The sequence below is a fragment of the Peromyscus maniculatus genome, chromosome 21, assembly GCF_049852395.1.
Source record: "Peromyscus maniculatus bairdii isolate BWxNUB_F1_BW_parent chromosome 21, HU_Pman_BW_mat_3.1, whole genome shotgun sequence".
Taxonomy (NCBI): domain Eukaryota; kingdom Metazoa; phylum Chordata; class Mammalia; order Rodentia; family Cricetidae; genus Peromyscus; species Peromyscus maniculatus.
The window spans coordinates 6,363,739-6,377,281 of NC_134872.1; the positions used below are offsets into that span (position 1 = coordinate 6,363,739).

General features: G+C 53.8%; 1 protein-coding gene across 5 annotated transcripts in view; it reads left to right on the forward strand.

Moving 5' to 3' along the window:
• Positions 1 to 13,543, forward strand: part of Ppard (peroxisome proliferator activated receptor delta) — a 75,537-nt gene that overhangs the window by 44,531 nt on the left and 17,463 nt on the right. The window contains exon 1 of one of the 5 annotated variants that reach the window (XM_076558367.1): positions 6,738 to 7,105. The exons of the other annotated variants lie outside the window; for them this stretch is intronic. The gene's annotated coding sequence lies outside the window, so the exon portion shown is untranslated. Of the gene's footprint in view, positions 1 to 6,737; positions 7,106 to 13,543 lie in introns of those variants that run through there. 5 annotated transcript variants of the gene reach the window in all.

Sequence of the window (13,543 nt, forward strand, 5' to 3'; positions counted from 1 at the left end):
AGGGGTGCCACACTTGGTGAGACGGAGCTGGGTGAGCCTGTTACAGAGCCTGCCTGCCACCAGTGCTGGCCCCTCTGTCTTGCTGGTTTCGTGCCTCTCTAGAGGGGGTGGGGCATGAGGGTGTCGAGCCGCCTGAGGGCTGGGTTAGCAGGCAGTGTGTGGGCAGAGCACGGGCCCTGACTCCATTCCTGCCGCTCTGACAAACCACCCTGACGAAGAGCCCCTTACGGGAGCAGGGCTTGTTGTAGCTCACAGTTCTAGAATGTAGTCGTCATTCTGGGGAAGTGAAGGCAGGAGCTTGAAGCAGGTCCGCAGTCAAGACAGAGAGGATGAATGCGCGCATGCCTACTGCTTGCTTGCCATCATGACTCTTACACAATTCAAGACGCAAGCCCAGGGAATGGTGCCGCCCACAGTGGGTGGGGCCCCCCTTCTATAGGAATAGTCCAGACAGTCCTCCCAAGACACGCCCACTGGCCAGCCTTCACTCTCTTCTCAGGGGTCTACATGTCAAGGTGACAAAGCCATGACACAGAGACTTGTTTTTAGTTTTGAATGCTCAGCCTTATCTTATCTGTGTCCCACTCGCTCTTATAACTTAATTTTACCTGTTTCTCTTCATCTATGTTTTGCCTCAGGGCTTTTTACCTTTCTTTCCTTCTGTGTGTCTGTCTTTTCCTGCTGCTTCTGTGGCTGCCTGGCTGGCCCTGGGCGGCTCCCTCTCTTTCTCTCTCATTCTCTCTTGAGCCTAGATTCCTCCTCCTACTTATTTTCTCTGCCCGCCAGCCCTGCCTAGCTATTGGCTGTTAGCTGTTTATTAGACCAGTCAGGAGCCTTAGGCAGGCAGCGGAAACAGCAACACATCTTTACATAATTAAACAAATGCAGCATACATGAATGCAGTACATCTTTACATAGTCTACACCAGTTTTTAATGCAAGATTTTAGGCTCAGTAGACTAATTACATATAGGTCCTGTGATTCAGGTGACTAACAGAAAAAGGCTGTTAACTGACTAACCATGTCTGGATATTATTAATCACATTAAATAGCACACATATTCTTTGCCTTTTCCTCACATCTCTCACTGGTTTAATTTCGTTCCATGTAATCCGTGTAGCTGTCCCTTTAAGAGACGGCCAGAACTTTACAACCTGCAGCCTTTGTCAGTCACCAATTGAGCTGACCAAGTCTTGCCAGGTGTGACTCTTCTCAGAATACTTGTCCCTGAGAGTTTACCTTGTAGTTTTTACTAACAAGTTGTTAATGAATGGAGATAGACACACACACACACACACACACACACACACACACGCTTGGGGGAACAAAGAAAAAAGATGGGAAGAACCAGACAGAGATGAAAGAACAGAAGAAGGGACTGAGAGCAGAAGGGACAGAAAGGAGCTAAGTATGAGAACAGGAAAGAAGCTGTGTAGACAGAATTGACTGAGAAGAATAAAGGGATGGACTGAAGAACTCCGTGTGCTTAGAGTCATTCGCTGTCCCTCAGATCAGACTCCTTAGCCGCTTGTAGCTTCTGTTCTGGACCCTGGTAGAGATCTCCTCACGGCAGGCACCTGGGGAGAATCCAATACTTGAGGTCACTTTGTTGTAAAGAGTAAGGCAAAGAGGAAATGGTTTGTGGTCGAGTGTTTCTTAGCAGGACAAGGCCCTGGATTCAGATTATAGTTATATAAATAATAAAAATTAAATAAACAAGACCAGAACTGTCTTATGAAGCCAATGGAGGCTGGGTCATTTGGGAAGGTGGACTCCTGTCTGGCTCCTGCTTCCTGGAAAGGCCAGGGAGCAGCGTGGGGCGGTTTGGTGAGCTGGGACTTTAGCATGATTGACTCCGTTCTGTTGTCTAGTCTGATGGGTGGGAGAGCTTAGTCGAAAACACCGGCCTCCTGTGACCGCCAGAGCTGATCATCTGTGGCCGATTGTCCATGGTGTGACTCTGGCTGAGGGTGGGTGGGCTCTGTGTAAGAACGTAGAAAGTTAACCCTGTGCGTTTGTGTTTCCTGTCCCCCGGGCTTTTCTATCCCTTGCCACCATGGTCTGGATTTTCCCCTTCACCTCCCTCTTCTAAGATGGGATCCTGTGTACCTGGCCCACCCTCATGTGGGTGTTGGTTAAAAACCATGTGTTCGGGCTGGAGGGATGGCTCAGAGATTAAGAGCACTGGCTGCTCTTCCAGAGGTCCTGAGTTCAATTCCCAGCAACCACATGGTGGCTCACAACCATCTGTAGTGAGATCTGGCGCCCTCTTCTGGTCTGCAGGCACACATGCAGACAGAACACTGTATACATAATAAATAAATAAATCTAAAACCAAAACCCATGTGTTCACTCATGGCTTTGTTTTCTTCCCTAACTCTTCTCTTTTATAGTGAACACAGTTTGCTCAGGATCACCCCGGGTGGCCCAGCCCTCTTTGACCTTGAACCTTCTCTGAGGCCTGCAGCAGGACCCAGCACCTGCCTCGCCTTGGTGTATGCAGCAGGTGCTGGCTTTATCTCCTTCCCTGGGAACCCAAAGCTCCAAGGCACCTGAGGCTTGGCCACTCCCCCTCTCTGGCCCTGATGGGCCTCCCTGTAGAGTAGGACTTGAAGTTCTGCTGAGCCGATGCATTTGCACCCGGAGGGGCAGGAGCGGCAGCGTCCTCAGCTTGCAGAGCCTGTGTCTCCCCACGCGGAGCTAGAGCTCTTTCTTGTTATCCCGCAATCACGGTTCCTCAGGGTCCAGACGAGTCTGGAGCAGCGGTTCTCAAACTGTGGGTCACGGCCCCTTTGGGGACGCCTATCAGATGTAGTAAAAGTACAGTTGTGACGTGGTTAGAGTTGAGGGTCACTGGCCCGTGAGGGGCTGTATTAAAGGGTTACAGCATTAGGAAGGTTGAGATGCTCTGGTCCAGGGAGAAGGGCCCAGTGGGTGGGAAAAGAGGCCCAGGGAGAGAGGAATGTAGTGCCGCTTCAGCTCGGGCAGCGAGCCGTGCTTTCTTTCCTTGATATTTTGAAGTGTGTGTGCGTGTGTGTGTGTCTACCTGCCTGCCTGTGTGAGTGCAAGCACCCTCAGAGGGCATCAGATCAATGGCGCTGCAGTTGGAAGAGATTTTGAGCCACCCCGTATGAGTGCCGGGAACCAAACCGACCACTGTGCCGTGTCTCCAGCCCTGACATGTTCTCCCGATTGCTGCCTCATTCGGTGGTCTTTCCTGCGCGGTCTCTGTCTGTTGGTTACTTCTCATTCTACAAGTGACTTGACAACATGCATGTCTGTGCACCAAGTGCGTGTGACCCACAGAGGACAGAAAAGAGCGTCAGCTTCCCTGGAACTGGGGTGACAGTTGTGAGCAGCCATGTGGGTGCTGGGATCTGAACCCAGGTCCTCTGCAAGAGCAGCCAGTGCTCCAAACTGCTGAGCCGTCTCTCCAGCCCCAGGATTCACATTCTTTAGGGAAGAGGCAAGTGCTGAGTGAACAGGTGAGTCGCTGTGAGTGTGAGTGAGAAGATTCCAGAAGCTTGAGGAACTCTGGCTGCGGTCGGAGCAGGAAGAATTCAAGTCCCGAGGGTGGCTCAGTGAACCGGTGACCTCTGACAGGAGGTGGGACGATAGGGCCCTGTGCAGGTCGGTCTAGACCAGCGAGGAGGCACGCGCACGTGGCTCAGCTGTGGTGACTCCAGGAGCTGAGTAAAGAAGGCAAGTCACAGACTGCACACGGACAGAACCGTGCCCCTCACAGAGAGTTCAGAAGTATGTGATAGAAAAGAAGTTCCCTGGCCCTGCCCTTGGGGACCTGGGGACGCACCTCCATTCTAGCTGTTCTTCCAGGCATCCTGTGCTTGGTGGGGTTTGTAACCTGGAAAACGTCTTCATTTAAGAATGTTGAGAAAGCATATTTCCGTGGCTGCTTATTCGACCATATGCCCCTCTTAGCACAGGCTCTTTGCTGATTTCTCTGCATTGTAAACATGGAACCAGCACCTGTGTGCTTTCTTGCACAGGAAACCAGAGTCCATCACAGGGGTTACTATTTCCCGGCAGAGCTCAGATGTGGCAGCCATGGTCTCCTGGACAGACGCAGGTGGTCACATCACAGCAGTTCCTTGTGGCTCCCCTCTGCCCCAAGAGGGTCAGCAGTCAGCCCTGCTCACCTGCCCGGCCTCCTCACTGCACCCATCACCCTACCTGCCCTGCCCTGCTCCTGACCGGGTTCTCATCTCCTCCTCCTGACGGAGGCAGTGATACGATGAAATACTGGCTGTCAGCGTTGAGCCCTGCCGGCCTGGCTCAGTGGGCTGGTTGGAGGAGGGCATGGTGAGGGCACTTCTGGAATGCGAAAGGTTTCCCTAGTCTTAGGGGCTTAGGAAGAAAAGTAATGGTGCCTAGTCAGTACCTGGTGACCATCGAGCCCCACGGCAGGTCTCCTCACGTGGAGCTGTCAGACCCAGGCACGTGGCTGTCCATGTCAGCTGTATGTGCTGCGCATGCTCACCATGGGTCCTGGGGATTACTGAATGGTCACTTTGCTCAGTGCGGTCTCAGAACGGGCATCAGCAGCAGCACCGGCCTGTGTGTCAGCCACCCGTGGATAACTCACTCAGCCTGGATCTTTCTAGGAACGGGCAGGCTCTGTGGGTTCTTCCTCCACAGCCTTGGAGGGGAGGTTTAAAATGCCGCCCTGATCCTTCAGAGCCTGCTGGGCTCCCTGCTTTTCCCAGGTTGATGGCTCTCCCACGCTTTTACCTTCCTAAACCTGGAGCCCTCCCAGCCACAACCTCATGACCCCTCTCGACCCCGCTGGTTCCTGTTCTCTTCTCTTTGCGTCTGCTCCTGTCACTCGGGAGCCCTGTGTGTCCTGTGTCTCCATCAGAGGCCCGATGGAGACAACCCTCCCACCACCTGCCCTAGACTAGAGTGCTCCCAGATTCCCCACAGTGCTTGGCATCAAGTCTTCCGAGAGTCATGGCCCTCAGTCACCGGTCAGCATTTATCTCAGCTTCTTGACTAATGTCCTTAGCAAATGTTTGTTGAACGAGTGAATGACCGCAGATGGCAGCCTCTGGCGGGGACTGAGAGGAAGGCAGAGGGACAGTGAGGCCTCAGCAGACATAACTCCCAGGCCCTGGTGACAAGGGCTCTGGGGAGATCTCCTGCCTGGCAGCAGAGCCGCTTGGTCAGGAGCCCCCTGAATGCTGAAGGCCTTTGCTTAGAAGCCCTGTTAGGAGAGTCCCAGTCTTCCCAGAGCCTGGCAGGCCTCCTGGGTAGCTCCCCGGTGCCTTCCAGCAGCTCACCGGCATTCTTTAGTCATAACACCTTCAAAGATGTCTTCCTCTCTTCCCACAGCATAAAACATACCCCATGCTCCCCGAAAGAAACTTAAACACAAGAATATAATTAAGAAAATCAGGCAGGTGTGGTGGCACATGCCTTTTAGCCCTAGCACTTAGGAAGCAGAGGCAAACGGATCTCTGTGAGTTCAAAGCCAGTCTGGTCAACATAGTGAGTTCCAGACCAGCCAGGGCTACATAGTGAGATCCTGTCTCAAAAACAAACAAAACAGAAGTGTTCTTTAGCACCGTGGGTGGACTGTGAGTTTGTGTGTGTGTGAGTGTGTGTGTGTGTGTGTGTGTGTGTGTGTGTGTGTGTATAGACACGTGTGTGGAGGCCACAGATCATTCTTGGTCATTGTTCCTCAGATGCCATCCACCTTGGTACCTGAGTTGGGTTCTCTTACTGACCTGCATCTTGCAAGCAGGCTAGGCTGTGCTGGCCAGCAAGCACCAGGGCTCCTCTGTGTAGCCTTGGCTGTCCTGGAACTCGCTCTGTAGACCAGGCTGGCCTCGAACTCACAGAGATCCACCTGCCTCTGCCTCCTGAGTGCTGGGATTAAAGGCGTGCGCCACCACAGCCCAGCTGGCAGGCACTTTTAAAGCTATCTCTTTGGCTTGCTTTTTTGTTTCATTTATTTAGTGTGTGTGTGTGTGTGTGTGTGTGTGTGTGTGTGTGTGCGCACATGCATGCAGTTACTCTGTTATTACTCCAGCATTCAAGTGAAAATCAAAGGCTGACCCATGAGACCCGAGTCTCTCCTCCCATCTAAGTTCCAGGAGTTGAATTCGGATCATCAGGCTTGGTGGCAAGCACCTTTGTATACCAAGCTATCTCACTGCACCCCCTCCTTGGGGAAGACAGGGTCTCACTGTGCAGCTCGGGCTGGCCTTGAACTTGCAGCAACCCTGCCTCAGCCTCAGCTGGAAATACAGGTCGCACTACACCAGGCTTGTTTATTTCTGGGCCCAAGTTCTCACGTAACTCACATCTCGTTTGTGAAATAACATTTTGGAGCCTTCTCCATCTTGCTACAGTTGGGAGTGGGCACTGCATTACCCCAGCCGCCCAGAGTCAGGGCCACTGAGAGCCGTGGGCATCCGTTACCCCAGCCACCCAGAGTCAGGGCTGCTGAGAGCCGTGGGCATCCGTTACCCCAGCCACCCAGAGTCAGGGCTGCTGGCAGCTGGCAGCCCACCCGAGGCCCTCACTCCCTGTTTCCCGGCTCGGGCATGAGCTCCCTTTGCTCTGCCTGCTCTTTCTCTGGCTGCCAGGGCCTGTGTTTTTTTTATCGACGGTCCTTCTGCCCGGGAGGAACTGGAAGTACCAGAGGCGGTCGCTGCCCACTGTCCTGTCCCTTCCTGATCTCTCAGGGACCCACTAGGGTGAATCCACTCCGGCCTTTGGGTGCCCTGAGGAGGTGGGGTGACCTGAATTGGCGAATGGGAGGCAGTGAGTTCTGCGGAGTTGCTGGCCCGGAAAACTGGGTCACTGGGTCAGCACACAGATTACTGATTGATCGGAAAGCTTGGGGCAGAGTCATCCAGGGCCTTTCTCTTAGGGCCATCAGAGGCATGGGAACAACCTCTGCCTCAGTGACACCACTGACCCTCACCCCGCTGCAGTGGGGAGGAGGAAGTGGAAACTGGACCAATGGCAGAGGGGTAGGACGTGGAGGAAGGCTCAGGCCATCCGTCCCTCCGCAAAGAACCACAGCGCTGTCCTCTTCCCCAGGACACTTTCCTCTGTTTTCACTTTGCATCTCTTCGAGGTACTCTGGAGCAGAGCAGGGAGCACCCTGCAGGTCTCCCATGGAGGACGGGAGGGTGGGGGAGACCTGTGGAGGTCCTGGGGTCCTGGTGCTTGCACACTTAAATCTGCTGACCTGGGATCAACAGTGATGCACACAGCAGCTGCAGTTCCAGTAGGTGGCCCTGTACTGCACCCACCTGTTACTGCCTGCTTCGTGGGGGCGCGCGGGGGGGGGGGGAACCTAACCCCTGACCCCCCTGTACTGCACCCACCTGTTACTGCCTGCTTCGTGGGGGCGCGGGGGGGGGGGAACCTGACCCCTGACCCCCCTCTACTGCACCCACCTGTTACTGCCTGCTTCGTGGGGGCGGGGAGCCTGACCCAGAAGCTGGAGTTCACTTCTAAAAGGCATCACCTATGAATGGCAGGGACATACAGAAACTGCTGCAGGCCAGGCTGTCGGTGTGTGCTTACCTGTTCACCTAGTGCCTGTTGAACACACACTGAAAGGCACTGTGCCAGGCCCTGGGAACCCACCTCAGCAGAACGGAGGACACTCCTGGGGTGTGGTGATGTGGTAAGGCCAGGGCAGCCAGTACACCTCACAGATTGGAGTCGGGATTGAAGTAAGTGGGCTGGGGTGTGCACACATGTGCACATTCGTGTATATGAATGTGTGTATATATTTGTGTGTGCGCGCGTGCGTGTGTGTGTGTGTGTGTGTGTGTGTGTGTGTGTGCATAGAGCAGTCCAGGGATTGTCTTGTAGAAAACGCCTTTGCTAGGAACCCCTGTTCCTGCCCCTCCTCATGGCTGCATGTAAGGCCTGACTAGCTGAGGGGTCTGAGGCTGCAGCCCCTTAGGAGGCAAGGCTCCTGATTAAGGGGTGTGGCCCTAACTCGGTGCTGGGGGCAGAGGGGAGACTGCCACTGTGAGCACCCTGTCTGGGCAGGACTGAAGAAGGGAAGAGGAGGGCAGGTTCCTGGCAGGTCAGGCGGCAGCAATTCCGGAAAAGCCAACCGCAGGTCTAAGCCATCAGGTGGCTCCCGGCTGCAGGGCCGAACAGTGACAGGGTGTCAGGCTGTGTGGCTGGCTGGCCCCAGCTGCAGGGGCATCAGGCAGGGCTGGCTGGAGTGAATGGCTCCTGGCCGAATACAAGGGTGGACTGCAGCTTGGCAGTTAGAGCTTTATGTGAAGAAGCCCAAGGAATGTGTGTGGGGTTCGGAACAGGCAGACAGCTGCTCCCCCACTTCAGCCAGCACCAAAGCGACAGCTCTGGCCAGGGAGAAACATCAGCGTGGACTGATGTTCTGTTTCTGATCCCAAGTCTGGAGAGGCAGTCGTGTGCACCCCAGACACAGAGCAGCTCTCCCGGCTGTTAGGAGGAAATCCTCCGAGCGCAGGATATAGGCTGAGCTGTGGCTTAGGCCTGGGCTCAGGGGATAAGGCTGTGCCCACGGCTGTCTGCGGTCTGGCCAGTGCTGGCCTCATCAGCTCTCAAGCTCAGTCATCTTTCATCTTGTCCCCACCAGGTCCTCTGGGAGTCACTCTCAGGGTCCTAGGACTGGGGCGGGGGCTTCAGGCCCCTCTTCCCTTGTCCACGGGAGACCTGGGGATTGCTGCAGGGCTCGTGAGGATTGAGTGGCAGCCTGTGTGTCACCCCTCAGAATGCCTGGGTGCAGAAGGATCTCAGGATGCAGACCTGAGCAGGAACCCTGTTCTCCAGCTCCCAGGAGCAGAGGGCAGAGGAGACCGACAAAGAAATACTGTATCAGTTGCGTGAACAAGATGGCACTGCCGTGTCCCCTGCTAAGGGGACCCCAAGTCCCCATCAACACATCCACACTACAGGACTCCAGGCCGGGTCTCTTTTCCCAGTCTCGTCCCACCCGCCCACAGTCCCCAGCCACCCCAGGAGCCCCGTTATCCGCATTCTGCACAGGAGCATAGACATGATGGGGCCTTTCCCTTGCCCCACCCTGGCCTTCCTATCTCCATACTTTGTGAGGGTCTTTGGTGCTTGCTGTCTGATAGGAGGTCATTTCTGCAGCAGGCAGGCGCCTCTGACTCCCACCCTGCCCCACGGCCTGTCTCCTCCTGTGCGGCGGGCATGGAGCAGGGCCCTGCGGCACTATGGGAAGTATCTCATTCAGAGCCCCCCACAGGAGGTCGCTGCTCCTGTCGTTGCTGGGATGTGTCCAATACCAACCGCAGCAAGCAGGGATGTTCTTCCAGACACACTGCTGGCCTTGAGAAGGCTCAACCCAGCAGAAAAAAAGAGGGGACTCGGAAGACAAGTGGGAATGACACCTGGCTGCCCTGTAAAGGACCACATGCAGGGAGGAGGCCGCACTGCTGAGCATGCCCGGCTCTGATGATTTCCTAAGTTCAAGACTTGGGGTGAGGGGTCAGGCATTGGGGTGAGGGGTCAGGCATTGGGGTGAGGGGTCAGGCATTGGGGTGAGGGGTCAGGCATTGGGGTGAGGGGTCTGGCACTGGGGTGAGGGGTCAGGCATTGGGGTGAGGGGTCAGGCATTGGGGTGAGGGGGTCTGGCATTGGGGTGAGGGGTCAGGCATTGGGGTGAGGGGTCAGGCATTGGGATGAGGGGCCAGGCATTGGGGTGAGGGGTCAGGCATTGGGGTAAGGGGTCTGGCATTGGGGTGAGGGGTCAGGCATTGGGGTGAGGGGTCAGGCATTGGGGTGAGGGGTCAGGCATTGGGGTGAGGGGTCTGGCATTGGGGTGAGGGGTCAGGCATTGGGGTGAGGGGTCAGGCATTGGTCCTTAAGACCTGTTTATGGCAAACCAAGCTTCTCTCCCCTGCAGAGCAGCGTGAGTGAATGGAGTGCCAGGGGCAGTCCAGTAGGGCAGTGGAGGTGGAGCCAAGGGCATAGTCAACTCTGGGAATGGGCACCAGGCTGTGCCACAGGTGCCCAGTTGCCCAGGTGTTCCAGATTTCAGGAAAATTACATTTTAAGTTTTTATTTTATGTGTGTGGGTGTTTTGCCTGCATGCACGTCTGTGCATCATGTGTACAGTGCCCATGGAGGCCAGAAGAGGATGTTGGGTCCCCTGGAACTGGGGTTGTACAGTTGTAAGCTGCCACATGGATGCTGGAATATCCAGTCTCCAGTACGGCCAACTTACTTTAAATGCTTTAAGACAATCAAAGCGTTTGAAGTAAGTGTCCCGTTAGAGAAAAGCTCTGCAGATGTGCTGTGTTCCATGTGCCCCTCACCCAGCTTCCCTCACGGAACATCTTTTTTTTTTTTTTTAAGATTTATTTATTTATTATGTATACTACATGCATGCTTGAAGGCCGGAAGGGGGCACCAGATCTCATTACAGATGGTTGTGAGCCACCATGTGGTTGCTGGGAATTGAACTCAGGACCTCTGGAAGAGCAGCCAGTGCTCTTAACCGCTGAGCCATCTCTCCAGCCCCCCTCATGGAACATCTTAGATGGACAAACATCTCTGCAGCTGGAATGGCACAGTACAGGGTCTGTCCAGAACCCCTCGTTGCTTTTAGTTCTGTCTCCAGGTCTCCTTCCTTGTCTTTCTCAGTCAGCAAGTGTGTTTATTATCACACTGTGTGTGTGTGTATGCGCGTGTGTGTGTGTGTGTGTGTGTGTGTGTGTGTGTGTGTGTGTATGTGTCACGCATATCACAGCTCACCAGTGAAGTCAGAAGAGGCTTGCACAAGTCATTTCTCTCCTTCCCCTTCCCCAGGGATTCAGCTGCATCTTCAGGCTTGGCAGCAAGTACCTTTGGCTGCTGAGCCGTCTCCCCTGACCACCATCTCCCACCGTCTCCCCTGACCCGCCGTCTCCCCAGCCCCCAAGCTGGGGCTTTACAGGTCTCCCCGACCCTGCGGTCCTGGTTTGGAAGTTACCCACACTGTCTGTTGTATCCCAGTGGTCATTTGAATTTTATAATTGACATCTCTAGCTGACTTCTGGAAAACAGAGGCTTGAGAGTCGACGGCTGTGCATTCCTTCTTCACGTTACTGTTAGTTTTGCCTTTTAATTTTATGCTGATTCTATTTGTAGAAAAGATAACTATGTTATTAGCTTTCTGTCTGTATTCTGACCAAAATATTCAAGAGACCACGTTAAAGGGGGGAATTCCTTATTTGGCTCACAATTTCAAAGGATTCATTCCTTTGTGGTGGGAGGCCGGATGAGCAGCTGTTTGGGCTGGCTTCCCCCACCCCTTACCCCATCCTGGACAGCCCTGTCCTGCGGATTGGGGACTGTGTTACTGTGCTTCTGTGCCAGCCCATACCGTTCTGTCTGGGGCTGTCAGAGCCCTCTTAACCTGTCCCCACCCCACATGGAAGGCTGGCCTTGTGCCAACACTCCACCACTCTGCTTATGGCAGTGCAGCCACACACAGCCCACAACAGGGCTTCTGGGTCAAAGTCCGTGCACTTGTCCTTACACAGTGTGAGGGCTAACCTGGGCATGGACATGGCCGCTCTCCATGGACCTGGCCAATAAATCGTCAATAAAACTTGCTTCAAATTTGGCTCAAAAAAATATGGTAATGGTCTTCTTCTCACCCAGTGGGATTAGTAATAGATGGTGCAGTTGCCCTCCACAAGGCCACGCCATTTCTCCCAATCACATGCTCCACGGCAGTGCCCGAGGAGTGCCTTCTTGTTTGGGGCTTATTTTTGTTGCTTCTCAGCACCTAGGGCTAAACCCAGCACTTCACACACGCTCGCCCGGTCTCTACCGTGAATCCACATCCCCTTATATTAGTGTATTTTATTTGAAAAACATGTCTCAGAACTGGGGGCCGCCTTAGAACTCTCCATGTAGACAAGGCTAGCCTCCTGTGTTGTGATTAGAGGTGGGGCCACCATGCCTGGCTTGGGTTACTAGTCTTTACTTAGGAACTTATAAGCTATTTTAAGGAATTTGGCACTTGAATAAAAGTTGAAAGTATTTTTCTCTGTTGATTGATTGATTGATTGATTGGGTTTGGTTTTCAAAGCAGTATCTCATGTTGCCCAGGCTGGCCTCAAACTTCCTAGATAATAAGGCTAACCTTGGAACTTTCGACCCTCTGTCCTCCACGGCAAGCTGGTCTGTGCAGTGAGTGCTGGGGACCAACCCGGGGCCTCCTGGGTGCTTGAGAGGCAACTGAGCTACAAAGCCCGGGTTTGCCTTTCCTTTCCTTTTCCTTAAATGGCCTTTAATTATGTAGAACTTTTATACTTTTATATAATTAAATGTATTATTCTTTTACCTGTAATTTTGTCACCCATAAAGCTTTTATGAGTTTATTGTCAGGCCTACATCTTACTCACTGTGAGGTGAGTTTTGTCAATACATCATTTGTGCACTTTATGAGAGGTTTTGTTGTTTTGGTAGGGTTTCCTGTAGCCCAGGCTAGCCTCAAACTCTATGTATAGCTGAGGATAACCATGAGCTTCTGACCCTCCTGCCTCCACCTCCCGAGTCCTGGGATTACAGATGTGCACCATCACACCTGGTTAATGGGTGCTGAGGATCACCCCAGAGGCTGTGTGTCCTGGGCACACACTCTCCCCACAGAGCTGCATCCGCCGCCGCCGCCGCCGCCGCCGCCGCCGCCGCCGCCGCCGCTGCCCTACTTTACATAGCCTTCCTATGACTTTGATCTCTGGAGCATCTGGCCTTTGTCTTGGTGTAGATGTGGGGCCAGTTTCCATGTTGGTGCCTTCTCAGTTGTTTTCACAGCTGACCAAAAACATCATCTTTTCCTCTTGATTTGAGGTAGGGGTGTGTGTGTGTGTGTGTGTGTGTGTGTGTGTGTGTGTGTCCTGTAATGAGATTCTCACACCCTTCCTGTGACTGTCACTTACTGGGGAATCTTCCAGATCCACAGATTCCCAACTTCCAGCTCCCTACCACCTAGACTTCCGGGCTGCATATCCAGCTGCCCAAAGTACAGCCTCTGAGAGGCCAGTGTGCCGTCCAGGCAGGGGAAGGTCTCGGGCAGGGGAAGACCTCAGATGGCTGGATGGAGCTAAGCGTGAGGGACAAAGAACCCGAGCATGGAGGTGCTTTGCTGGGTAACACTACCTGTCAAGCTTGGCTTTGTGTCATAGCTACAGGGGATTATAAAAGATAACCCCCTTTTTAAGTTCTAAGCCAGCCTAGTCTATGAAGGGACTATTCCAGGACAGCCAGGGCTGCATAAAGAGACCTATTTCACAAAACAAACAAACAAAAAATAAATAATGCACACACACGTACAAAAGTCCACGCTGTTTTCCACAGTGGCCACAGGCAGGGCAGGACGCCCCTCAGAACAGTGACTGACTGGACAGCTGAGCTGCATTCTGAGCCACCGTGCTGGGGTGCGGGTAGGAACTGCAGTGTGTATTGGGACCTCCAGGGGGCGCCGGAGAGTTTGGATCATCCTGCTTCTGCTCAGGCCATTTATGAGGCCCCCGGAGCAGGGGAG